The sequence below is a fragment of the Mustela erminea genome, chromosome 4 (assembly GCF_009829155.1).
Source record: "Mustela erminea isolate mMusErm1 chromosome 4, mMusErm1.Pri, whole genome shotgun sequence".
NCBI classification, from domain to species: domain Eukaryota; kingdom Metazoa; phylum Chordata; class Mammalia; order Carnivora; family Mustelidae; genus Mustela; species Mustela erminea.
The window spans coordinates 147,217,327-147,244,402 of record NC_045617.1 but is presented as its reverse complement, the minus strand read 5'-3'; the positions used below and the strand labels follow the sequence as shown (position 1 = coordinate 147,244,402).

At 50.0% G+C, this 27,076-nt stretch overlaps 1 protein-coding gene across 9 annotated transcripts in view; it reads left to right on the top strand.

Moving 5' to 3' along the window:
• The window catches only part of RIPOR2 (RHO family interacting cell polarization regulator 2), a 215,494-nt gene that overhangs the window by 114,855 nt on the left and 73,563 nt on the right, over positions 1-27,076 (top strand). Inside the window, exon 1 of one of the 9 annotated variants that reach the window (XM_032341262.1) lies at positions 14,216-14,455. The exons of the other annotated variants lie outside the window; for them this stretch is intronic. The gene's annotated coding sequence lies outside the window, so the exon portion shown is untranslated. Of the gene's footprint in view, positions 1-14,215; positions 14,456-27,076 lie in introns of those variants that run through there. 9 annotated transcript variants of the gene reach the window in all.

Sequence of the window (27,076 nt, the reverse complement as noted above, 5' to 3'; positions counted from 1 at the left end):
GAAATTTGAATTATACACATGTCACAATATTTTAGGACACCAGTTAGGATTGTAAACGAAGCTTCGACAACAAACGTCCTCTCTCCTGGCGTTCTGTTTGGTTTTTACTTCCACTGCTTCTTAAAACATTTTCAATGATAGAAACCTCCTGGAGGAAATTGTGGTTATCTATTTGTGTATACATTTTTGTAAATATATGAACATGCACACACGTACAGGAAGACAAGCAGTAGCTCAGTTGCTTAATAGTAGTCCTGCGTGGGGCAAAGAACAAGTGGATGGGATTGACCTGCTGGGAACGAATCAACACATTTTGGTAGAGCCCCACTCCATGGGAGTTGTGACCGTTGCACGTAACTGGTCAGTTAGGTTAGAAGCTGTACCAGCTGTGGCAGGGGCGAGTGGCAATGGATTAACCAAAATCGTCCCCTCTTCTGGAGACACAATAGATGGTGGTGGGTTAGGACCATCGCCATTTGTATGAGAAAAGACAATACAACTTCTGGTTATTTACAACGCGGGCTATAGGGCAGAGGATGTAAAAAGCCCTGTGTGTCCTAACGGTGATGTTACTCCAGCTTTTACAATCTCCCTGGCACTGCTGAGAAGGGCAGGCTGTGAGTCAGTGGCCCTCTGCCCTCTCTTGACCTAGCCAGGAGTTGTCAGCAAACCACGGCCCGTGGGCCAATCCCAGCCCGCAGCCTGTTTTTGTTCATAGCCTGCAAGATGGGAGTGGTTTTTACAGGTGAACATTTGCAATTGATTTGGTGATGGGGAACGGTAAACCTTGAACACCAACTATGCAAAGTGTTCTCCCAAAGAAAAAGGATTCCATCCTTCTCCCAAGCTGACCAGGATCACTGTAAAAGAGAAAGTGCTTGGTTATATTTTAAATTTTGTCAGTCAAAATAGGTGAAAGTTTATTTTCTCTCTTGTTATATGGAGGTATCAATGTAATTTCTTTGTTTTTGCCTCTTGGGCCACAAAGCCTAAAATATTTGCTGTCCGGCTCTTTCTAGAGAAAGTCTGCTGACCTCAGGACTTCATTATCAAATTCCAAATCATTTTGCCTCTTGAGGTCATTGGGAGTTTCTTAACCATATCTCCCTCCGGCTCCTCCCCTTTTCACAGCTGCTGGGAGAGCCTTGTTAAGTCCCCATTTAAGAGAACATTTATCACGCTTTTCCCTCTTATTGTTTTAAATTACTCATTTTAAGAGAATTCATGTCACCCACTTAGGGTTTTCTTTGCGATTACAGATACTTTTCGAACTACAGAGCCTGATAAAACAGCCCCTTGAGGGCACCCCAAATGGATCAGTTTTATTACCCTTCAGTCTTTTCATCCTTTCATGTTCCTAAAGTGAATACATTTTTTTTCTATGCAGCAAAAAGAGAGAGAGAGAGAGAGAGAGAGAACACACGTCGCCATATGACACTGCTGTGTAATACCAACAGGAAGGATGAGGAAAATCCGTGGTCCAAGACAAAACCAAAGACAGAGCAGAGAGCACTGGGCTGGGGAGGCCGGACAAGGAAGGCCACGTCATTTAAGAGGGAGACAGAGTGGGACTAGGGACTCCCAGCCCACCAGTGAATGAGCTGAAAGAGGGCACACAGGGGGTGTCCAGAGTCCTTTCTCCCCTCACATCTCTGCGTCAGCTCCAGGAATTTTCCTCTCCATTTGTCTCTTTGGGTTGACAGGTGTCCACGGTCTGAAGTCCTTGGAAACTCATGGGAAGGAACCAGGGATGTGTGAGCCTGACTCTAGTCTTCTTCTCAGCTCTTCCACACACATCACCCCAAGTTTCCCGATTCGCCATGGGGTGACTGTGGCAGGCCTCGGGGGGAATCACCCAGAGAAACCACACATGGAAACACATCACCCTTGTATGAGAAGATTACGTGGGATTAGCAGAGCTCCGACCACCCCAAGACAGAGCTGACTCTGGCCCACTGCCCTTTGCCTGCAGTGCAGACCAGGGCATGTCCACTTAGCCTGCGTGTCAATTCGAGGACAAGGAAGCCCTTTCAAAACAGGCACGAAGGAGTGAGTGAAAAGCACCGCTCCACAGACACTGACACACAGTTAGCGGGGGCCGCTTGGCTCCTGGTTGCTAAGCGTTAGAAACAGCAGGAATGTTTAGCTCTATTGGGCATCTCTGAGTGGTTTTAACTTGCTGGAGGGGGAAATATCTGTTGTCAAAAGGAGTCAGGGAGCCATTGTCCGCTGTTGGTGAGAATGTAAAATGGTGCAGCCACTCTGGAAAACAGTGTGACGGCTCCTCAGGAATGAAAAATAGAGAACTGTCATATGATCCAGAAATTCCGCTTCTGGGTATATATTCAGAAGAATCGAAAGCAGGGTCTTGAAGAGATACTTGTACAGCCGAGTTTACAGCAGCATCATTCACAACAGTCAGAAGGGGCAAAGCAACCCAGTTGCCCACCAGTGGCCAAACGGGCAAGCGAAATGTGGTCCCTGCATACACTGGAATATTCTTCAGTCGGGAAGAAAGGAGGAAATTCTGACACTTGCCATGACACGGAGGGACGGGAGGTCATTAAACTCGGTGAAAGAAGTCAGTTACAAAAAGGAAACAAAAACATCCCCCAATACTGTATGATTCCACTTATACGAAGTAGCTGAAGTAGTCAAATGTCTGGAAATAGAAAACAGAAAGAAGGCTTGGGAAGAGGGGGAATGAGGATTGTTGTTTAAGAGTAGAGTCTTAGTTTTGCAAGATGAAGGGAGCAACATGGATTTAACCCTCTGAACTATACACAAGATTTATTAAAGTGGTCATTCTTATGCATACATATATGCATACACACACACACATATTTCCACATTTAAAAAAAAGAGTTAGGAATAACTACACTCAGACAAACAGAAAGTACCAGGCAGTTCCTGAAAGTCTGCGCAATAGTTACTTTTTCTCGAACCATATACATGTCCCAGGAGGGAACTGAATTTCCATGAGAGATAGAAATGGCTGATTGTGACTGTGGCTGGACTTAGCCAACACAATCCTAGAAAGACTGTTCTTCATAACAGAACGCGTAAGAGTTAGGGATGGGAACCCTGCTGACCACTTTCTGCCTGGCTGGGAATCAGTTTTTAGAATCGTTGCATAAATGTTTTGAGATGAGCACTTACTGGGGCTCCTCTAGAAAGAAGTAGAATCACCAGAAAAGAGCCACTTCAGGAGCTTATGAACTATTTAAGGATATGAGATTTGCTTTATCTCTCATTTAAAGAATACTTATTGGGGCATAATGGGTGGCTCCATCGGTTAAGCCTCTGCCTTCAGCTCAGGTCATGATCTCAGGATCCTGGATCTCAGGATCTCATGATCTCAGCCCCGAATTGGGCTCCCTGCTCAGTGGAGAGTCTCCTTCTTCTGGCTCTGCTAGCTTGTGCTCTCCCTCTCTCTCTCACTCTCAAATAGAATCTTAAGAAAGGAAGGAAGGATAAGAAAAGAAAGAAAAGAATACTTATTGAATGTCTACCATGTGTTCGGTTCTATTCTGTTCAGTTCCTGGGACCTGAGGTGACTGCCACACGGCCCTTCCCCTTGTGAAGTTCTGTTGCCTTGGAGGGGGACAGACAGTAGACAAGAAAGAACAGGCTGTGTCTGTTGGAAGGACGGGTTTTGGAGAAAAGTGCAGGGGGAGAAGGATAGAACATGGCGGCTGGAGAAGATTTTGCTGATACATAGCCAGACTCTTGCTGGTGCTGTAGGTCTGACCTGGACTTCTGGGGGAGAAGGTTCCAGGAAGAGCCAGAGGCTGGTGTGTGCAAGCAAAGAGGGGTGCATGATGAGAACCAAGAGGTTTCGGAGGGGCGGGGTCCAGTCCTTGTAAAGCCCTACAGGCCATGGTAAGGATTTGAGTTTTTGTTCCCTGGGTGATGGGAAGACCCTGGTGGGTGTTGAGCACAGTGACATAATCTGCTTTGCCTTTCATAAAGGATGATTCTGATTGTTGTCTTGAAAGTAAAGTTGTGGGGGGGCATGTAGGGCAAAGGCAGGGAGGTCATTTGGGAGACTTGCTGTTCCAGGAGAAAGTGGATGAGACCCTTCCCAGGCCTGACACTGTTAACTCTGGAAGTAAGGGGTGGGGTGGGGGGAGTTGCCAAGGATAACTCTTTGTTCCAAGCATCTAGATGCTTCGGTCCAAGCATCTAGAAGGCCTACATGGCTCTTTACTGAGAAGAGGAGGGCTGCTGGAGGTGGGGGGTTGGCGGTGGGGAGGCGTGTGGCCATGACAGGGAATCAGGAGTCCGGTTCAGACCGCTACATTTGTAGGATAGGTGCACACAGTGGCTGACTTCATGGAGTCCCACTCCGAGCAGCCACAGCAGTGGGCACGTGGGAACTATCTGTGGCACATACATCAGTGGAAATTATGCACGGATGCAGCTCTAGCTTGTGGGGATTGGACTGTATGACTTAGACGGGCTGTTCATAAAACCGGGCACTCAAGACTGCAGGGCAGACTAAAGGGAAAGATCGGGGGGCGGGGGGGGGGGGAGCGGGTCCCTGGAGGAGCAGGGCAGGCGTCTCGCAAGGTGACACCTCGGTGTCGTTGGAAGCAGCATTATGACACGTCTGATAGTCGTGGAAGAGCGTGACTCCCATCGACACGGGGCCTCCTGAGTTATGTGCTCTGCACACCCGGTGAAAAGGCTCGCGTTTCTTGACCTTCTGCTTCAAGGCTCTACAGCCATAGACTCTCTGCTGCAAGAGACCTCCAGAGGCTGTCGGTCTATCTTCCTAAACAGAAGGCGGGCAAGGGTCAATCTCATTGCTAAACTCCCTCCCTTCTTTCCCTTCCCCAAGGAGCTTTATCAGCTTTTCCCAGTCCCACATCCATTTAACATCAAGAGCTAGCAATCCGTGCATTCGCTTTGATTTTAACTCAAATCCCCCAAGCGACGCCTTCAGTCACTTCTCTTTTTATTCTAATCCTGGGAAAACAGTTCTTCCTCCGTAAGAGCACCTTGGGTATCCTCGAAAACCATTAAAAGAACAGATGAACATGTGAGGAAGTCTCCAAACCCTAAAATAGCCGGTCAAATATTTGTATCCCAGCAAGCACTTGAGTTGAATAATACATCTTTGCCGACGAGAGGGCAAGTGTATTCTGAGCAGTGAAGAGGGTTGAATGTCTGTGAATTAGGACATGAAACGCAGGGGCACTCAGTCACAGCTGTTGACCTTGAATTCCTCTTTGAACGTGGCTCCCAGGGCAGAGAGGCACTCTTCCCAGAGGCCTGGGTGCACTCGCGCTTCCAAAACCTGCTGCTGCTCGCGGGACCCGTTCCTAATTCTGACTTGGCCAGGGTCTTGGGTGCAAAGGACAAACGAGAGCACGTGTTCACATTTCTCTTCCTCGAGGAGCCCCCTGAGGCTCGTTGAGGAAGGGTCAGTGAAGGAAGAGGCTGAACAAAGCCTTCCATCCCACTACCCCCCGACACACACACACACCGGAGCCAGCAGACAGCTGTTCCAGACCCTTCTTGCTGCCGCTAATGAAAACAACTGGGATTCGATGAAAGATATTTAATGGGGGATTGCTTGGAGAAGCCCCTTTCTCTGGAGATTTGCTTAAACCAAAGCCCTTGGCTTGGCTGGTGAAATCTTCACCTCCAGCAGCCTTAGCGTGAATGACCTATTTCGAATGTGACAGCCAATTACACTTTGGTGGCGTGACTAATTCATTAGGCTCGAGAGCGCTGTCAGCTGGGGATAGTAGAGCAGCCTTGCTGCCTGGCTAATTAGGGAGGGTGACAGCGCCCTGTCCTATCGTCACAGCTCCCACCCAAAGCTGCCGGAGCTGTGGGATCGCCTGTGAGGAGACAAGGGCCGTGGGGCGATGGGAACGGGACGTGGCTCCTGCTACCAGAGAAGGCTTTGCGGGTTGTGCGGGCTGTGCCCCCGGAGTCAGATTTCCACTCTCACCTCTGCAAAGTGAAATGGGGGCGGGGAGACAGGGATGTCGTCTATACAGTATCCCGATTTTGCCTAAAATGTATGTGGGGGTGGAGGATGGGAAGTGGTGATTTACGAAGAAAGAGGCTTAGACCCTGAAGCTAACAAGGGCAGCTAATGCTCTCCAGGCCTGGGGCAGGGGGCACAGGCCATCCCTTCCTGCAGGTGCTTCCCTCCGCCCCTGGAGCAGGAGCAGGAGCTCCGGGAAGGGTGTTCTCCCACATGCGAAGCTGACCAGGTGCTGGGCGGCTCGCCCTAGTGTCTAGCTCTCGCTTGAATCCTAGTGACAGCTCACGTCACCTCGTAGAGACCTGTTTCAGACTGATTCGGACCCCAACACAGTGTCCTCAAAGATGGCGAGGCTTCACAGCAGTGACAAAGTTCTCAGCAATGGGGCTGCTGGGCCCCGGAAGCCTCCTGAAGTTCATGGTCTCACTCTCCTGAATTACGGAAGGACTGATGCGTAGGAAGACAGTTTGCATACCTGGGGGCAGGAAGGAGGGAGAGGTTTGGAGCAGGACTGTGTAAAGGATGGCCTGGCCTGGCCTAAAATTGAGAAAGGGACAGGGGCGCCTGCATGGCTCAGTGAAGCCTCGGCGTCTTGGTTTCAGCTCAGGCCACAATCTCAGGGTCGTGAGTTGGAGCCCCACACCGGGCTCTGTGCTGGGATGGGGGGTGCGCTCCTGGAGATTCTCTCGCTTCCCCTCTGCCCCTCCCCTGCTTGCTTACCCTCTAAAATAAATAAAATCTTTTAAAAAGAGAGAGGGGGAAAAAAAACAACAACAACAGTTAACTAAGGAAGAATTTTAAAACAGGAATGACTGAATACAACCAGATTTTACCTCTTTTTTGATAAGCAATAGGCAACTATTAACGTGTGTCCAGCAAGGCACTATCAGGAAACTGACGGCTCGCTCCAATGAGAATAATCCAAGGGAATTTTCTGTCCAAAGAGATGGCTCATGAAGGCGTGAGTAGACTGTGGGGGAACCAGGGGACCCAGTGGGGCCAGTGCCACTGCGGGGCCCAAAGGAGGGAAGACAAAGCAGTGGCTAGAACCTGCAGGATGGAGGCGAGAGGGCTCCCACGGAGACCAGTCATCTTTTAAGAGGGGACACAGCCAGCCCAGCAGAACCTCACAGGGAAGAGCCAAAGAATGGATATCCTCACCTCACCCCCTTCCCTTTTACCTGTCTCCTGTTGGACTCCCATTGGCCAAACCCAACTGGGCATCCTAGGGCAGGGCAGATCCCGGGACAGAGGGCAGAGCCCGGAAGAAAGGACAGGAAGGGGCGATGCAGGATACCCTGCGAGCCAGGGACAGGATCGGGCCCAGGGACACGGTAGAAATAGATCACCCGGGAGAACCGTACAGAGAAATCTCTTCTTTTATGTCTCCCCTATTGATGAGAGAAAGGGCATGGGTTTGCTATAGGAAAAGTTGGTTTAGAACCTTAAAAAAAGCTTATCTATCAGGACCGAAGCATTGTGTTTACACATACAGACTGACCATTTCTAATCACTTCTACAGTCATTTTTAAATTATTTTATACTTATTTTAGTGTCTGTGCAACTATGTTTAATGAATTGCATTTATACCACTTACCTTTAGCCTTAAAGGGTTTGTAGCTATAGGAATTTGCAAAGTTAACATTCTGCCAAATGTTTGTCTGGGTAGATCAGAACTTCTCCATATGGGGTCTGAGGACTCCTAAGGTTTCCCAGTATTCTTTTATAAGGTCCCAAAGATCCTTAAGAATTTTTTTAAGTTTAAAGGGGTTTAGTCTAGATTACATGTGATCTATATCTATATCTATCTATCTATCTCTCTCTCTATATATATATTTATTTATACACATACACACACACTTATGTCTATATACATATGATACATACATGCATATATATCACGTATACATGTTACATGAAATATAAACTGGCTAGTCTAGATTATGTTATTGTGTAATAGGTCTTGAGACCAAAAAACTGGGAATTGCTGATGCAAATGCTGTTAGTGCAGAAAATGACCTCTCCCTGTCATAATAAATGTACAAGCAACCCAAATGTCAACTTTCTGGATGGAAGGGGACTCTTTGCTACATCTAAGGCATATTTTGTTCTCTGCCAGCTTTGAACCTTTTGTTGACTCTCTTCTACCCACGTAGCCTTCCAGGTCACTTGGTGTAGAAACTAGAAGTGAGGGGTGGAGGTAGGGTTTCAGCCTGGGATCATTTGCCCAAGCGGATAGGCCTGATTTCAGCATCCCTTAGACATACGTGCCTGGGATACACTGAAATGCTAACTAAGTGTGTTGGCTGAACACGTTCCCCATTGTGCAAGCAGACAGTGTAACGGTGGTGAGGAAGCCACAGCCTGAGATGTCTGCTCCCTTGGGAACCTTATCATCAGTGCCAGGCACGGGCAAAGGATAATGGGGTCTTGCTCTCCGCAGTTCAGCAAGCAGTAAGCAGGACCCAGCTGTCGTCTGTCAAGCTGCAGCATACTTCTTTCTGTAGGTGCAGCTCTGATGTCAGTCAATGCAGGCATGTTATGCTCTTCCTGGAGGAAAAGATGACAGACACCAGCAGGGCCCGTGATGCGCTCTCCTTCCTCATTGACCGACTCCTCTACACTCATTAATATAAAGCTTCCGCTAGTGTCCATAGCCCTAAGCACAGTTTCTCATATCCAGGAACATAAACACTATGAAGAGAATTAAAATATCTGGGACGGAAGGAAATTATGGGACTGGGTCTGTCCTCGGGGGGACACAGCATTTACAGGAGAATGCAGGGACAGCCTGGCAGCCGAAGGAAGGCTTCACGAGGAAACTGGTCGTGGACCAGGGCTTCAGAGGCTGGGCAGGATTTCTGGAGACAAGCACCAGAGAAAAAGCATTGGGCAGTTCTCCGCAGTGAATTCCCAGGCAGTGGAAATGACCTGAGCAGAATGGTGGAGGAAGGAACGGTCAAATGTCAGAGCCAGAAGGATGCCTGGCAATCAAGTTGTCCACACCCTTCGTTTGACTGGTGAGGACACAGATTGCAAAGGTCAAGACTGGCCCTGAGTTTTCTATTGGCAGAACCAAAATAGAACTAAAGTGTCTCCCAGGTCAGAGACTCTGCAGGGCTGCTCCTTGAACACTGAGCATGGCTGGAAGAGCCGACCCTAGGGCTGGCAGTGCAGGGCAGTGGGTGCCCTGGAAAGAGTTCTTTTTTTTTTTTTTTTTGTAAAGATTTTATTTATTTATTTGACAGAGAGAGAGATCACAAGTAGGCAGAGAGGCAGGCAGAGAGAGAGGAGGAAGCAGGCTCCCTGCAGAGCAGAGAGCCCGATGTGGGACTCGATCCCAGGACCTGAGATCATGACCCGAGCCGAAGGCAGCGGCCCAACCCACTGAGCCACCCAGGCGCCTTGAACCACACACGGTAGTGCTAGGTGAGCTGGGCTCCTGTTCGGGTCTTATCCAGACCAGAGTTTCCCAAAGTGCGTTCTGAGACAAACGTGCCAGAGCCCTCCGTGTGCTTGTTGAAATGATTGACTTGGAATGGGAGAAGGGGTGACTCACAAATCTGCACTTTAAACTCCCAGACTGATTCTCCTGCGCTTCCTAAGTTAGAAAATCAGCGATAAGAAGAAATAGGGGAAGACTGGCCAGAGCAGCAAAGGAAGGAGAACTCAGCTGGGGTGAGCAAGGTGGAGGTTAAAGACTTACAGTATAAGGAGGGGGTCGGGAATTCTGGAGCTGGCAGCCTTCCAAGCCACGGTCTGGCCGTGCACTTGGGTGGCCGAATGCCTCTAGAGGAAGGTCAGAAGAGTAGAGAAGGAATTTCGAAATCAGGATGTTAGATCTGCTGTCCACATGGATACTAAGCATCATAGTTATGATAAGAGATTAGATCTCAGTTGTATCTGGCTACCCCTAGGACTAGTCAGCTAGACCGGCTGGAAGTCAGAATGCACTAGCATCACGGGTGGAGTTTCTACAGAAACATAAATGAGGAGCGATCACTAGATAGGACCAAATCCCAAAGACCTTCTGTCAGTTTCACTTCATGACAGCAGTGGTCTCCTGGCACGTTCCAAGTTCTGTATTAATCGTCTAAATCTTTAAGTCAGGAAACTAAACTGGTCACATTTTGGATGCTCTTCTGCTTTCTACCGAGGAATTACATATTTACGACGCTTGACTGGTGGCAGAAAGAACAATCAGGCTGGCTTGGCCATGCTGTTCGCCAACACAAAAGGGGCTTAAACAAACACCCATGAGCAAAAAGCAGAATAAAACTCAGTTATTGAAAGGGACCATTTTCAGTGCTTCTGGAGTTCAAACAGCCCGTTTCATGAAACCAGAAATAATCACAGTTCCCATAGCACCCGTAGTACTTCCTCTTTCCTAACACCCACCTCAGTTTTGTCCGGCTGTCCTCACGCCAGCCTCCACGAGTTGGGTTACATGACTGTCGTGTTTACCTCCCGGTCTCCTGCCCTTAGTTGAAATAACAGCTTGTTGAAATAGTAGCTCTCATTGGTACCTTGGGGCGTTTTCAATGAAGACTGACATCTGGGGAGGCAGGCAGAGGGACCTGCGTTAAACTCTTTCTCCTTTGGAAGACCCGTGTCTTTCCAGGGGCATGACATAAAGTCTGAGTCAGCCTAGTTTTTACTAATATCTGTACCTTAAGAAAGATCTTGGTTCTGGTGTTGACTCTGTCTGGTTGTGTGACCCTGGGCTCTGGGATTCAGACTAGACACTCCACTGAGGATTGTGTCCTGGTTGTGTAGCCCTGTGCCGCCCAGTCCCTCACTCGTATGTGTCCCTGATCTTAGGGAAGGGTCTAGCTGTAGAGTCTACAATGAGGACAGTAATAGAAAGAGGGAGTGTAGTAGGCTTAGGTGAGACAATGTCTGGCAAGCACCAGGCATCATCTGTAATCCTTGTGAAATCCTCTGGCCCACTCCCTCCCATAAAATTCATATGATGTCTACAGTGGTCCCCTTCCTCATCAGGAAGGCAGTGGTGTTGGAAAGGTGGGTGTTGGGGACTGAACATGCGTGTTCCCCCAGATTCTTATGTTGAAGCCCTCGCTCCCCGTCTGACTGTATCTGGAGTAGGGGAGTAATTAAAGTTAGGTGATGCACGAGGATTGGTGTCCTTGTAAAAAAGCCACCGCCAGAGACCTCACACCCTCTCTCTGGGCATAGGCACCGAGGAAAGACCATGTGAGGACAGAACAAGGAGATGGCCATGTGCAAGCCGGGAAGAGAGTCCTCACCAGAAACAAAGGCAGCCAGAACCTTGATCTTGGACTTCTCAGCCCCCAGCCCTGAGAAAATAAACGTCTGTCGTTTAAGCCCCTCGGTCTGTGGTATTCCATGACGGTGGCCCTGCAGACTGATATGGTGGGGAAATGGAAAGTCTGCTGTCCTCCAGGGTGGATATGAGGCCCTGCTCTTCCCTCCAGGATTTTTCTGCGTAGACCTATTAGCACTGATGCTGACCGGCAGTAACTCATCCATTTCTCCCCAAATTCCGACTGCGTATCTGTGCTTCAACTCCAGGTCTCTTTGTTCTGAGGGAAGTCAATGGAGAAATGTCTGGAAGCATCAGATCCTACATAAATAGCTATAGTCCGCAGTAGAAGGGGTGAGCGCCTGCAGAGATGCTAAGATCAAAGACGTTATGACCGTCTGAGGTGAGGGAGCAGGGAAAGGGGCAGGGATCTGGGAAGAACAGAGTCTGGAGTGTTTAAACTGGATATTGATAAATTTCCTCTGCTGGGAAATAGGCAAAGGCCAAGCGAGTGGGTGTAGGCTGGTGTTGGGTTGACAAGGGAAGAAAAGTATTAAGTAAGAAGAAGGAGTGTTCTGGAATGCTAGGTTCATCCTTCATTCAGTAAGTAGGTACTGAGCTCTTGCCCTGTGTTGGGGGTACAGTGTCCAAGACAGAAAGGGTCTCCACCCATCTGATCTCACAGGGATCTGGGAAAGAGACAAGAAACAAGCACAAAGGCAAATTAGGCCATTATAATTTACAGTCAGTACTCCACAAGATATGGGGTTTTGAAAAAGAATAACTGGAGGGAAGCCGATACTTAGAGATGCGGGTGGTCAGGGAAGACCTCTCTTCGCTTGTTTATGGAACTGAAAGAAGGTTCTTGCGGCCTGAGCTTAGTAAGGGGACGAGGGGGTACTCATGAGACCAGGAGGCCTTGTGAGCGTTGGTATGGAGTTTGGGTTTATTCTACAATAAATGGGGCATACAGGGTTTAAGCAGGAAAGTGACCACAACGTATTTCTCTTTTAAAAGATGGCTTTTCTGTATTGGTTATCTATTCCTGTGTAAGAAGTCGTCACAAACATAGCTGTTTCAAACAACTGTGGACAAGTCTCATTAACACTCTTGAATCTTGGTTTTCCCATCCATGAAATGGGAGTAATAACGCCCCCTGCTAAGGTAGAATCAGGAATAAATGATACAGTGCTTGAGGAGGACCTGCTCCGAGGACAGAAGGGTAGGAGAAGACAGTCCATGAACTGTCGTGCTTGGCACAGCGAGGCCGGACTCGAGACAACCAGCCTTGCCAGGGACTTACGTGTTGGCCAGAATACCAACGCTGAACACATGGGAAGAATAACCTGCTGGGCCCACTGCAATGTTCCTGTCATGCGGTTGACACATTTTCTCCTCTGCAAGGAAGGCCCTCATGGGAAGACTGAGAAACTGTGTTGTGAGTTAGAAGAAGGGCAAAGACAGGTGGCATCTTAAGAAACCAAAGGCTCTGACTATCAAGGTGTTCGAGGTGTTCGAGGTTCAGGCCGCCCTTCCTGGTCTGAAGTGGAGACCAGAGCCGGCTTGCTCTCGGGTGAGCTTTCTTTCTTTCTTTTTTTTTTTTTTAATATTTTATTTATTTATTTGACAGACAGAGATCACAAGTAGGCAGAGAGGCAGGCAGAGAGAGAGGAGGAAGCAGGCTCTCCGCCGAGCAGAGAACCCGATGCGGGGCTCGATCCCAGGACCCCGGGATCACGACCTGAGCCGAAGGCAAACGCTTTAACCCACTGAGCCACCCAGGCACCCCTCGGGTGAGCTTTCTAAACGTAAAACACGCTCCGCTGATGTTGTATCCTTAGGTGGGCTGGGATCCATGGATCAGGCTAGATCTTTGGCTCTTCCTATCCAGGGCCTGAGGAGGTGGTCTCCTTCCCACAACTGGATATAGGGGTTCCCATGTTGACACAGTCCCCTGGAATATTCCCTTTGGGTCATTGTCTACGCTTGTCACCAGTTCACTCACAAAGTTACTGAATCCCAAGCTGGGTCAGGTGAGGGGGTGCAGAGATGCACCTGCAGTTCTGTGTTATTTAACATATCCTAAATACACAATGTATTCAGTATGGTGGATTTACAGGCAGGGAAACCGAAGCCTAGTATACATTCCCTGTTTAAGCGGGTGGCGGAGAACTTGTCTCAGGGTCCTTACAGACTCCCAGTCTCATACAGTATGCGTCCACTCCAAAATGCGCTGTCAGACACACCCACGCGTTCCCAAAGGAAAGCTTTATGTATAGTTCAAATCCACCAAAATGAAACAAAACCATCCCCCCCCCCCCGCCCCGTTTCTCCTCATCATCAGATCAAGATCTGTCTACCCAACAGGACCTAGTGGAGGGCCCACACAAAGCGGGTCTCCCCAGGGGGGGCTTTCCAACACTACCCTTGCCTGGAACAACCAACTTCACCCCGCCCCCAACCACACACACACACACACACACACGCACGCACACTCTCAACTCTCTCACACACACACACACACTCACACACCCGCCGCCTCGGCTGCCCCCGCGGAATGTTTTCAAGGCGCACTCTCCATTCCAAATCCCAGACGGTGAGCTGAAAGGGTCTCTCCTCGCGGGGCCTCCCCTGCCCTCTCCCTCCAACGCGCTCTGTGCCAGGCTCGCTCGCCGGCGCGAATTCCCCGGGTAACTCCGAAGCGGCCCCACCGGCTCCGCGGAGCAGCTCGGCGCGCCGGCGATCAGCTGGAGGCAGAGAGCAAAGCGCAGCCTCCCCGGAGTTGCGCTGAAGTGACTGTCAAGCAGCTGTCTCCCCCAGCCCCCTCCCTGCTCACACGACGCCGCCGGCCCGCGGCCGCGCCTCCCCTCCGCAGGCTCCCCGGCCCCCGCCCCTCCGCCTGCGCGCTCCGCTCCGCCAGCCTCGCGCCTGCCGGCCCCGCAACTGCACCCCCGGCCGCAGCCGCCGCGAAGCCGGAGGGCCGTTGGGGGCTGCTCGCGGGGACACCGCTGCCTCCTGCGGCCTTTAGTCCCTTCCCCCGTGGGCGAGCTCAGCGGTCTGCAAAGCTCGGGGTGCTGGCCGCCGGGAAACTGCGCTGGCACCGAGGCTGTTTCACGCCGAGAGAGCCCAAGGGTCCCCTTGTCATGAGAAGGAGCTCTCGTCTTTAGGTATGTGCGCCTTCTCGGGGGTTCTTTTTTGCTTCTGATTTTGCTTGCAACCCGGGTGAGGTCGGAGTGGCCAGGGGGCGTGCTGGGCTTGAGTGAGCGCCGCGGGTTCAGGAGCCGTTCCGACTGGGGGTCCCCGGCTTGCTGCGCCCACAGGGGCGGGCCGCGAAGTTGCCCAGGGAAAGGGCACACGCACTTCTGCAGGCAGAGCAGAGGGGCGTGGGGGTGGGGCGGGGTGGGTGGGTAGAGGGTCTGACCGACCACAGAGATGGTAAGGAGCCCCGGGCAGTGCCTGGGGAGGTGGGGGGGGGGGCAGACATTCCGGAGCGGGGACATGTCGGGTCCGACGTGTGGGTGCTCTGGGGGTGGCAGGGCCAATGCCCTCGGGTGGGTCCCCGCGACCCGCTGTCACCCAGCGACTTCCGGCACTCTGCACGCCTGTTCCGTGTCCAGCGAGGGCCGGGATCTCAGTGTCCAGCGGCTTCACTTGCCCAAGGCGGTGGGGTTGAGCCTGGGTAGAAGCCAGCCTCTTCATCGGGGGTCTAAATCCACGCGGGTGGGGTGGAGTGGGGTGGGGTGGGGGACCCAGATGACAACTGAGAGAAGAGGCAGGCAGGAGAAATGCGGTGCACGGATGCCGACCTGGGGCTGGATACGTGGGGGGAGGGGCGATGCACCTGAGGCCAGGAGCCCCCTTCGAGTTTCTGTGTTTTGGGAGGGGTCTGGAGAAGAGAGGCAACTGCAGCTCTGTCACCGCGAGACTGTCGCCTCCTATCCTCCTCCCCAGGGCATTGGGGAGCAAAGAGAGGACACCTCATTTATAAGGGAGTGGGGGGATGTCTGAAATTGCACAGGTGGCACCCTCCAGATGTTAAGGAGGCAGAAGCCTATTAGAGTCCTTGGTGCGAGGTGGCAGCTCCCTGCGGGGCAAGAGAGCCCTCGGAAAAGCAAGAGAGCCAGGCTGACGGGGGCACCGGGAAGGGTCTGCAGAGGGGGATTGGCGGTGTCAAAGCTTCTTATCCTGGAGATAGACATTTGTGTTGCTTGAGTGCTGAGAGGAAATGCTTAAGCTTGTGACTGTGGGGTTATGACTGTCCCCGGAAACAGGCTGGGCCATCTTTCCTCCTGCTCCACCTTTAAAGTGCTCAGATCATGCACTTGGTTGAAGTTCTGGGACTGAGGCAGATCACTGCCCCCATTTCCAAAGAAACTGTGTTTGGCCCTCTCTAGGGGACTGGGCTGGGCAGCTTGGGTCAGCATCTGCCCCTTTGTTACCTGACATGCAACCAGTTCTTGCTTTTTGCTTTCTGTCAGGTTTCTCTGGGTCTAAGAATGTACCTGACCCGGGTATTCACTTAGTTGCCTGTCCCTCTCGCTCCCGAAGCCTCGTTGGACCAGACTCTGAGTTGGCCCGGGAGCAGCCCCGGGCTCCAGGCATTGTCTCCATCTCTCTGTTCCGCGGCTGTCACAAGCAGGGGGCGTCACCGTGAACTCTGTAAGAACCGGCGTGGCCAGGCTGTTCTCCAGTGGTTAATTAGGAAGCAGCCAGTAGCCATATCCCTTCTGTAGGAGCAAACTGCAGGGGTGTGTCCAGGCAGGGTAACAGCAGCCAGGGGAAGGGCCTCCCCTCTCTTCAGCACTTCCTCCCAGCCCAGCCCGCAGGGTCACGTCTCCTGTGCTGGGCTTGCCCTTCAGCTGAGATCCTGCCAAAGTACGGCTCTTCCCCAGGGAAGGTAATGCCTGTGCCTGTGCAAACTGTCTCCAGTGGTCAGTTTAGTAAACACATGCATGTGCTGTGTTGCTTTTCCAGAAGGACCCCCCCCCACCCCAACTGGTATTGCTCCTCTCTCTCTCGGCCACACCACTGTGAGATTTCGCTGTGAATGTTCTATCCTTAGTATACACACAAAGAAATACAAAGAATAACCGAGAGCACGTGCTAAGGACATGCACAGCGTTCTGAGTGCCCAGACACGGGTTCCAGAAGTGGCTCTCCTTCCTTTTGTTGACTGCAAAGTAAAATTCTTTCCAGCAGGAAAGAGACTCATTCCCCTTTCCCGGGTGACCTGGAGAAGCCGGAGAGGCTGGGAAGGAGCTGTTTATGTCTCTACATGTTGGTAGCTAAACTCACATAAAAATTCCAGCCTTGAGTCTTGAAGTCCATTGGCTTGGGGTCCTGCCCGTGACTGCCAGGTGTCCTACCCCACATCTGAGTCACTACAGGGAAACATCCCAGCTATGGCAAGAGCCCACAGCCCAGCTATGATACCAGCCACCGGCTGAGCCACTTCTCTGTTGCATTTTGGTTTAATTCACGGATTATGGGCTCATCTTTCAGCGTCAAGAGACGCCAACCCAGACAAAAGCGGTTACAGAGAGTGAGCAGAGCGGCCTGCAGGCTTCACACTAAGTGGTCAGATCAGCGAACAGCAGTCCCTCGGGTTGAAGAGCTTGCAAACCAGTGTTTTATCTTACTGTTGGTTGCATACAGTGCGTTGGGGCGAAAAATAAGAAAGCTGATTTTGTTTTCATTCTGAAATGAAGGCAGAAGTCTACAACCACTTTCTTGCTTCTCTGGGGAGGAAGTGGTGGCAGAAGTGAAAGTCTGTTTTATTTACACAGTGGGTGCTCCTTGGGGCAACAGCACGTTTGACTTCCATGGAGCTTCCTCTGCCCTGGTGGCCGGAACGGGGCCTCGTGCTCCTGAAGGGCTTCCTGACCACGGCTGTCTCCTCTGCCGAGTCCGGACTCCACCAGCCGGAGGAGAGAGACAGCTTGTGTTTGTGGCCATTCAACCAGAAAAGAATACCAGCTGAAGACAGACAATGGAGCAAGGGAATTGGGGGTGGGGGTGGGAGAGGAGGTGCGGATAGGCCAGCAGCACGTAATTGGTTCCCCAAGGGCAAATCGCAGCGTGCAGTGATGTCATAAAGCTGTTGTCATGCGAACCCCACAATGTGGTTGTCAGAAAGATCTGTTTCGAAAGGAACATGATTATGAGTATGTGCCTTTCTTTCTTCCTTTTCTTTCCCTCCCTTTCTTCCTTCCTTCCTCGTGGGCTCCACACCCAGCATGGAGTCCACTTGGGGCTTGAACTCACCACCCTGAGATCAAGACCTGAGCTGAGATCAAGCATCCGATGCTTAACCAACTGAGCCACCCAGGCATCTCTCTCTCTCTTTCTTTCTTTCTTTCTTTTTAAAAGATTTTATTTATTAGAGAGAGAGAGCACATGAGTGGGGAGACGGGCAGGGAGAAGCAGACTCCCTGCTGAGCAGGGAGGCCACCGTGGGGCTGGATCACAGGCCCCAGAATCACAACCTGAGCCAAAGGCAGACCCTTAACTGACTGAGCCACCCAGGAGCCCCTCTTCTCCTCTTCCTCCTCCTCCTCCTCCCCCTCGCCCCCTCCCCCCTCCCCCTTCCTCTTCCCTTTCCCCCTCCACCCCCCCCCCCCGCTCCTTCTTTTCCTTTTTTTCATTTCCCTCCACTTTCAAAATCATATCCTGAGAGGCAGTTTCTTGGGACAATATTCTACCCCCTAAAGTGCAGACCTCACCCTTGTGCACATGGAAACATTCAAGTTGATTCAACTGAACACAATCACTCAACACATTGATCTTCAGTGACTTAATATGGAAACACCCACATGTCCTCTTCCCTCCGGGGATCTTCTCTCTGAGCCCACAAGCCCTCTCTGGGTTAAAGGCCAGGGTCTTTTGGTCACAGTCCACTCATCCCACTTCAGTTGGAAATGTTTCCTAAAAATGAGGAATGTTTTTCTCAGAGTTTTGCGGGCTATCCAGAAAAGATTGTTTTGCATATGGCCCGATGGTCGGCTGCCCTCCCTCGGAGGAAACCCTGGACCCGTCAGGAAAAGAAGCGACTCCAACTGATTTTATTGTGCATTACTTACGTGACACTGATGAGGACTGTGTGGAGGGGAATGTTTTCACACGTTCATTACACTAATTAAAAAAGGAAATTAGATTTTCTTTTAAACAGTGAAAGCAAATGAGATGCAATGTGTCTGTGTTATGTTCCCCAAGATCAAAACCAGCTCTCTGCTAGACCGAGGAGGGAGGAGCCTTAGACAAAGGGAATACTTTTCACACTATTTAGCATTCAAAAATAGAATATAGTGATTAACAATCATGTTTATTTCTGAGGTGGATTTGAAGTCCAGGTCTGCAGCGTTACGTAATTGAGGGGAGTACTGATTTTTTTTCTTCATTTTAAGCACCTGTTTACTAAGAACTCTTCTGGGATCTGGCCAAAGTTAGCTTTTTCATTCAATATTAAAGTGTAAGCTACTGACTCCATGTTCCGGGGAATGCACCGTCTGGAAGAGAAGTAGGAAGAACCCAGTTGTGTTGAATGGTGTGCCGTCCACGCGCGTCTTGGTTTGTCCTGTCTGCATGGGCCAGTAAGTTCCGCAGTCACCCTAGAAGTAAGAACTCTGAGGTCAGAAGAAGGAGAAGAAGGCTGGGCAGGAGAGATTTCATTGCTGAGCCTGTTGTAGGCATACAGATGAACGGGCGGGAAAAGGGGAGACGCACCAGATGGGAAGATGAGGAAGACCGTAAGCTCCCCGAGGACACAAAGGCGCCGTTTCCCTCATTCCTATGACCTCAGGGCTTGCTGCACAGCAAATAGGAGGCATCAAGTATTAACTGACTGCCTGTGACTTACTTTGAGACTGAGGCTGGAGGTAGGAACGCTGAGGGCAGTGAGGAGGCCTGCCTGGCAAAGATTGGATGGGAACAATTGAAGTGAGGCTATTAATAATGCTGAGAATGCTAAAACAAAGCTGACAGTGATTGTTCCAAAAACCAGTTTATGCGCAGAGAAGCGATGTCGTGTAACTCTTTCTTGTATAGGCCACGTGTCATTGGGGTTTAATGCCACTGGTGTGCACCTCTAGCCTGGAGGTGATCTCTTCCGTCTCCAGCAAACTGTCCAGGAAGGATCTGAAGGAACAATGACCCCATTCTCTTTAAGCTTGTTGTCTTCTGTCCTTGTCCTCTAGGAGCGCTTCTGGAAGGGAGGCAAGGGCAGGAGTGTGGGGCGGGACGGGGGGCAGGGGGTGCCTTAAAAATACAAAAGCAATGCAGATGAACACAAAAAAGCATATGCTTTTTTTTTTTTCCCCCCCTCTTCTCTTAATTGGAGGAGTCAGTTCAAAGTGATTGTTTCGTGGAGCTGATGCAAGTCCCAGGAGGTTATTCCCAGTATAGCATTTGATTTGACTATTTTTTGCTACATATGAAGGCCTGGGGTTGCCATGGCCTTGGCTTTAACTGCACCGGTCTGCCTTCTAATTAAGGTGACACACACTAGGTGCCCTGCTGGTTGCGGGGGTTCAAGGTTGAGGGCTCTAAGTGAAGACTCCAGGAAAACGACCAGCCGGTAACCCTTCAGTGGCCATACTTTTCATTTATAAGGTTATTGGTAGCATTTAAGCCATTTTGGAATGACTCCTGTCTTCCCAAGTTCTAAGCTAATGTCATGTTGTCTTGGTGATGTTTCATCCCCAGAAACAAGCGGAGCTTAGAAAAGAGAGAGAGACAGGTGCAAAGGTATAGAGCTGTGAACATGCCTCAGTGTTCAGCTGAGGATGTAAAATAAAATGGCTTGCAGGATTGTTGGGTCACGCTCCAGGCTGAACTTTCCAGAACAAGGCTGAAAGTCACATTGTGTCACTAATGGAGCCCCTCACTGTCTGAACAACCATCAAGAAGCTGCCTGGCGATCTGAGAAGTCACTGGCTCCGGAATGAGGCTGTGCCACAGCCAGGGTCAAGAAACAGCCGGTCAGGAAGCCAGCACAGAAAAAACCAGGTGGTCTACGAGGGTGGTTGCCAGCAGTCCCCATGGAGAAGCAGAAATACAGCCCAGCAGGCAAGATAAACTCCCCCTGCCCCAAAGACATCCACATCCTCATCCCCAGAACTGGGGACCATGTCATTTGATGTGGCAAAAGGGACTTGGCCACTATAATGAAATTCAGCACCTTGAGGTTATCCTGGATTCTCTAGGTGGGCCCAGTCTCCTTACATGGGTCCCTCAAAGTGGTGAAGCTTTTCCAGCTGTGGTCATAGGACTATGGAAGAGGGCAAGAAAGAGAGAACATGGCCCACTTTGGAGATGAAGCCAGGGACCACAGAGAAGGAATGTGGTGGTTTCTAGAAGCCCAGAAAAAGCAAGAAAACGGATTCTGTCATGGAGCCTCCGGATGGGAACACAGTGTGCTAAAACCTTGAGTTTAGCCAGGGGGACCCATGTCGGACTCCTGACCTCCAGAACTGTAAGATAATAAATGTGTGACATCGGAAGCCACTAAGTTGGTAGGAATTTGTTACAGCAGCCGTAGGAAACAGATACATGCAGCCTTCTGCCTGCAGATCTCATGGGCTTGCTCCTGGTGGAGCTCCCCTGCGTCACACGGGATCCTAGCTGCAGGGGGTTCTAGCAGATGTCCCTGGTGCTCCCTGCTTCGGCCGGAAGGCATCTACACAGGGGCTGGGGCGATGTCAAGTGCAGCTGCTGTGGGAAGTCACGGGAGCCTGGGCAGACACAAGTGTGCACAGGGCACTCCTAACTAGCCTGGTCGGAGAGACCGCAGCACGAGGGAGAACAGAAGTAGATGCCTGAGATTTTCAGGAAGTTTAACAAGTGTCACTAAGTCATCAAAGCCCAAGGCGGGGGGAGAGGAGAAGGCATCAGAAGGCATGCTAGACGTTCCTGTCTGATTTGTTGGAGATCTTTGGCTGGGTGGGATGAAGGAGAGATTGTACAGAAAGATCAGTGTCATGGATAAATACTGGTTTTCTATAACTTCACTCTAAACTATATACGGTCAGTCTGGAGGGCTGATGATATTTTCCAAAGATGTCTTCAACGGTATATCAACCTCACGACAAAGTGACTTGGAGACTCTTTCCAAGAGGAAATAAGGTCCCAGGTTCCCCTCCCTCAAAGTGTGACTTTTTCCACTAAAAGAAAACGTGACCTCCAAGGCTAGATGGGTCCTAGAAGGCAAATCAGCTTCCCCCTTATTGTCTGGAATGCTGGTTCCTGAAGGTGTTAGCTGTGCTGAAAGCTGTCTGACTTTCCCGAAGCTACCACAGCCGGAGGAAACCCAAACCGCCAAGCACAGGGATAGGCTGGAGACCACAAGGAGAAAGAGACATGCCTGAGCAGCTCCCGGCTGCCCACCATCGGACAGCAGACCAGACCCTGAGCCAGAACCGTCCAGTGGGGAGCCCTTCCCAGTTCCTGACTCACTGTTGTTGTTTTAGGCCACTCCGTGTGGGGATGGTTTGTCACCCGGCAAGAAATAGCCAGATGGATCCACACAGTCACATGCAGAACAAAGGTCAATTAAAACCATCTTGTGTTATTCCCGTCATGTTTCTTTACTCTGAGGAAACACCATGACGTTGTTAGTCGTAGAATAACCAGAGCTAAAACCCACCTTCCCCTCCTGTAGAGCCTCAGCCTAAGAAGCTCATTCCTGAAATGTGTATCTGAAGGGGGTGCCTGGGGGGCTCAGTCCGTTCAGCGTCTGCCTTGGGCTCAGCTCTCGGTCCCAGGGTCCCGGGATTGAGCTGCCTGTTGGGCTCACTGCTCAGAGGAGAGCCTGCTTTGCCCTCTGCCCTCTACCCCTCCCCCGGGCTCGTGTGCTCGCTCCCTTTCTCTCTCTCTCGAATGAATAAGTACAAAGATCTTTGAAAAAATGTCTGTCTGACGCCCACTGGCACACATTTTGGTTTGTTTGTTTGCATGGAACAGGTAGCATTGAGGGGTTCAGACTAGCCTAATCCAACATGAATAAGCAAAGAGCCTGTAACTTCTTTTTATTTATTTTTTAAGTTTGTTTGTTTCTTTCTTTCTTTCTTCACTGAAGTAATCTCTATGCCCAGCGCAGGGCTTGAACTCCCGACCCCAAGATCAAGATCTGCACACTCCCCTGACAGAGCCAGCCAGGTGTCCCCCAGAGAACTTCTTTTTAAAGTAGAGCTGCCTTAGTGTGGCCAGTAGAGGTGCCATAAACCTTGTGAGGGTCCTCACCTTGGGGACTGAGGACTTGGACACTGCTGGCCTGCAGGGACCTGGCCCCTGAGGAGCCGTCAGCCACGCGAGAGCCCCTTCTCCCTGCAGGCTGACTGCCTGCTTCTCTTTCTAACACCTCTTTTCTGCACATGCCTTCTTCCTGACACCTAAAGTTTACCGTTCCTGAAGTCCAAGTTCAAGACCCCCATGACCCTAGACTCCATGATACTGCCATATGTTCTGTTGATGTGTGTGGTTTTCACACTGTGTCCCACTGAAGCCACAGAACCCCGTGACGTAGCAGGACTCCCATTAATGCCCCTGGCTCCCTGGATTGGGAAACAGAACGTGAAGGTAAAGTGGGGTGTCCAAGGTCACGCGCTGAAGGGGCTGAGTCAGCATTGAGTGTCCATCCCTGCTCCTCGTTTGGGGCCTATTGGCCCCAGAAGATCCACTCAACCTGCCTTTGTGGTAAAAACGTCGTGAAGCTGGGGAGAGGGAGAGGTGATTGGTTCTGTCTGCCTGCCTCAGGCCCCCACCATAGTGAGGCCTATTTGAACCCACATTCATCGGGAGCCTGAAGTCTGATGATTTTCCCTCATCACCTGTCTAATGCTCTCAGCCCGATCTGTATTTTGCACGTGGAGACCTACCCCCGTGATGTCAGGAACTGCTCCTGTTTCAGGCTCCCATGACATTTCCAAAGAAGTTTGACCTTTGAGTTTTGTCATAATGGTCTTCGGCCTAAAATAGGATTGAAATGACATGGGCTGTTTTTTTTTTCGAGGGTTTGTTTTTCTGTTGTGTTGGGTTTTGTTTTGAGGATCCTCAGTGTGTGCGTCTTCATATTAAAATATTTTCCAGATGTAATTTTTTTTTTTTTTTTTTTTTTGGCTCTGATGGTTGCAGTGACCCTTTCCCCACTGATGGAAGAGGACATTCAAAACAGAAAGAGACTAAGAGACTGCATTAACTCACGATGCTTCCATGCATGTGGATATGCAGTTACCAAGCTAGAGGTACTGAGAAAACCCGATTGAGGAAGTGTGTAGTTTATCGCTTAAGGAGCTCGTTTCATCATTTACAGTCTGACGGGGGGAGAGTAGACCCAGGTAGGCCTTGCACGCATACTCCATCACCTGCCTGTAGGTAAATCACATGATCCTGAAGGCCAGGCCTTCCAGGGCACAGGGGTGTCTGAAGTCACTGCAATTTTTTTTAAAGATCTTATTTATTTATTTATTTATTTATTTAAGTGAGAACCAGAGAGAGCATGAGTCGGGGAGGGGACAGAGGCAGAGGGAGAAGCAGACTCCCCAATGAGCTGGGAGCCCTACTCAGGGCTTGATCCCAGGACCCTGAGATCATGACCTGAGCTGAAGGCAGATGCTTAATGACTGAGCCAGCCAGGCGCCCCAAGTCATTGCAATTTTTTAAAATAAATGCAAATCCTGGGGCACCTGGGTGGCTCAGTGGGTTAAAGCCTCTGCCTTCAGCTCAGGTCATGATCCCAGGGTCCTGGGATTGAGCCCCACATCGGGCTCTCTGCTCCAGGGGGAGCCTGCTTCCCCCTCCCCCAACCCTGCCTCTCTCTCTACCTGCCTCTCTGCCTACTTGTGATCTCTGTCTGTCAAATAAATAAAAAACAATCTTAAAATAAAATAAATAAAACAAAATAAAATAAATGCAAATCCTGAATTATAGATGCGGGTACATGTGTGTCATACGGCATGCTGACACCAAGCCCCCACTTATGTTGTGAAACACCCAATCTAAATAAAAATGTTTTCTGTAACAGTAACCTAAGGAGTCACAGTGACCACTGAATAGCATTTACAGTGTGTCAGGCACCTGTGTTAATTCCCAGAGTCCTCGCGAGGTTTTGAGGTCATTCCTATTAGCATCACCAGTTTATAGGTTTGAGACATGAGACCCAGCAAGACTGGTCTGAACAGAGCCCAGTTTTAAACCGGGGTCCTCTGGGCTGTGGCCGTGGGCAGAAATACACAAAGACCCCGAATTAGGAGTTCCCACGGGAACTGCCAGGGAGGGGCGTACTCAGGAAGTGGGGCCCCCCTACATGACGGAGCTGGGCTGTGGTTGCCGGGTTGCCGGGTTGCCGACCCTCGCGATGCTGCAGAGGTCCGGGCCACTCCAGAAAGGGGGACAGAAATGGAGACAAAGCCGCGGAAAAAGGAATTCTCCACTCCTTTTCATAAAGACTATTGTCTGATCCATACCCACATGTAAAGTATCCCCTGATCTGTTTTGTCTTAGTTCCTGGATGTAGGAAAACAAGATCATTGTTAATTCATACGGTTTTTAAGTGATGCATGGGAGACGTATCTGGGGTAATTACCTGCAGTGGAAAAAGATGAATCCTGTCAGCTCTGCCTCATTGTTGGATGGTTTGCCCCTCCGACTCCCTGTTGGAAAAGATTCGAAGTGGCAGCCAGTGTGTGGGAGATGCACACTTGCGTGGGCTTGTTAAATGGAGTATTCTTTTCCCTTTGATGTGCATCACGAGTGGAGCCCTCCGATCTGCTTGCCGGCATTTGAATAGGATCCCCAGAACAATAGCCTTAATTGACTGATTTAACTCCTGGTTCATCTTTTCCAGAAGTGCCCATTCTTTAAATCTGTGTGAGATAAGTTACCTTACTGGACCCCGTGTTAGCCTGAGTCTAATTTCTTTTGTGGGAATAATTCAATGGGAATGATGATGATTTCCTTTGTCGACACTGATGGGGGATTTAGAATCCTGGATCGCTAGCTTCCACACTGTCTCCAGACCTCTGTGATCCAGTGGCTTCTGAAAACTAAACCTAAAACCAGCTGGATGGAAATATCCTTGTGACTTCTGTCAAGCAGTAGATGGTTTGAACTCCTATACAGTAGTTCAGAGAAGAATAAGACTTGGTAAAAGTTTGCTTAAGAAATTATACTCTGTCGGGGCTCCTGGGTGGCTCAGCGGGTTAAAGCCTCTGCCTTCGGCTCAGGTCATGATCCCAGGGCCCTGGGATCAAGCCCCGCATCGGGCTCTCTGCTCAGCAGGGAGCCTGCTTCCCCCTCTCTCTCTGCCTATCTCTCTGCCTACTTGTGATCTCTGTCTGTCAAATAAATAAATAAAATCTTTAAAAAAAATAAATTATACTCTGTGACTTTTCAAGCATTTGAGACAGGCTACAATAATGTCCAGTTTATTAAAAAGAATTAATGTTCGTGCTACAATTGAGCTGTGACTTTTGCTCTGAACTTCCTTGAAGCCAGGCAAAAGGGAGTCCATGGTAGATTATCACTTAAGTTATTGCTATCAGAAAGATGGACATACAGAGCAGCAGTTCCTCAGAAGGCGGATTCCCCTGGCATTGAATTATAAAAGAAATCTCTTGGGGCACCTGGGTGGCTCAGACTGGTTAAGTGCCTTCGGCTCAGGTCATGATCCCAGGGTCCTGGGATAGAACCCTGTGTTGGGCTCTCTGCTCAGCGGGGAGCTTGCTTCTCCCTCTGCCCCTCCCCCTGGTTGTGCGCGCTCGCTCTCTCTCTCAAATAAATAAATAAAATCTTTTAAAAAATAAGTCAACTAATTAAAAAAAAAGGAAATGTCTTATATAGGAACTTACATGTAGAAGTGGTTAAACCGAGCTAGTTAAACAAATGCCTTGCAATGAAGTTCAAAAGACAACACCTTGGGTGTTGAACTCCACTCCAATTTTCTTATCCTTCCAACTGGGTTTCCCCTAAGATCCAAAAGGAACAATCAGAGGACAGTTCATGAAAGAAAAAAAGAACATGTGTATTTGGCCCTCAGTTGCTATTGTTTGGAAAGCAGTGACCCGTTTTCCAAGGCAACGTGACATGCCCTAATCAGATTCTGTCTTCAGGTGCAGCTGAGCATCACTCACCCCTTGCCCACCCTCCCCATGCACCCCTCCCAGGGGAGCCCAGCTCAGACAATGGAGCTGCAGTTCCAGGATAATCTAGTTACTGTGCCAGAATTTCTCACTTGAGATTTTAGGTTCTAGCACGACCAACTCGATCAACAAAATAAATCAGAGCCTAAAAACATAAAACTTGCATTGTTTAGGTAAGGCCATTGGGGTTTCTATTCTTGACTTTGATGAGGATGACAGTGATGATGATGGCAGTGATGACGGGATCGGCATCAGTTTCACTGAGTAGGTACTTTGTGACTGGCATTTTGCTTTATAAGCCTGATGTCCCTTAATCCTCATAAGGACTTTAAGACACAGATGTATGGTCTCCATTTTACAGCAGAGGAAACCATTGTCCCAAGGTCAGTGTCCCAAGGGGAGGATGCATACCAGTTGGGTCACTGCTGACTAATTCTGTAACCAATACCATACAGCTTGATGGGTCTTTGTGTGCGCATATGTGTTTAAACCTCTGGGTCTTGCTGCTTACTTATTCTCACTTGCTCCTTCTCTCTACTCCTTATGAAGATGCTGGCTGTAGGATTCTCTAAGATTCTGTATAACCTGAGACCCTCTATCAACCAGAGCTTTGGGGGAATGAAATGGCTGAGTCCACTCAGGAAATTCGTGATAATT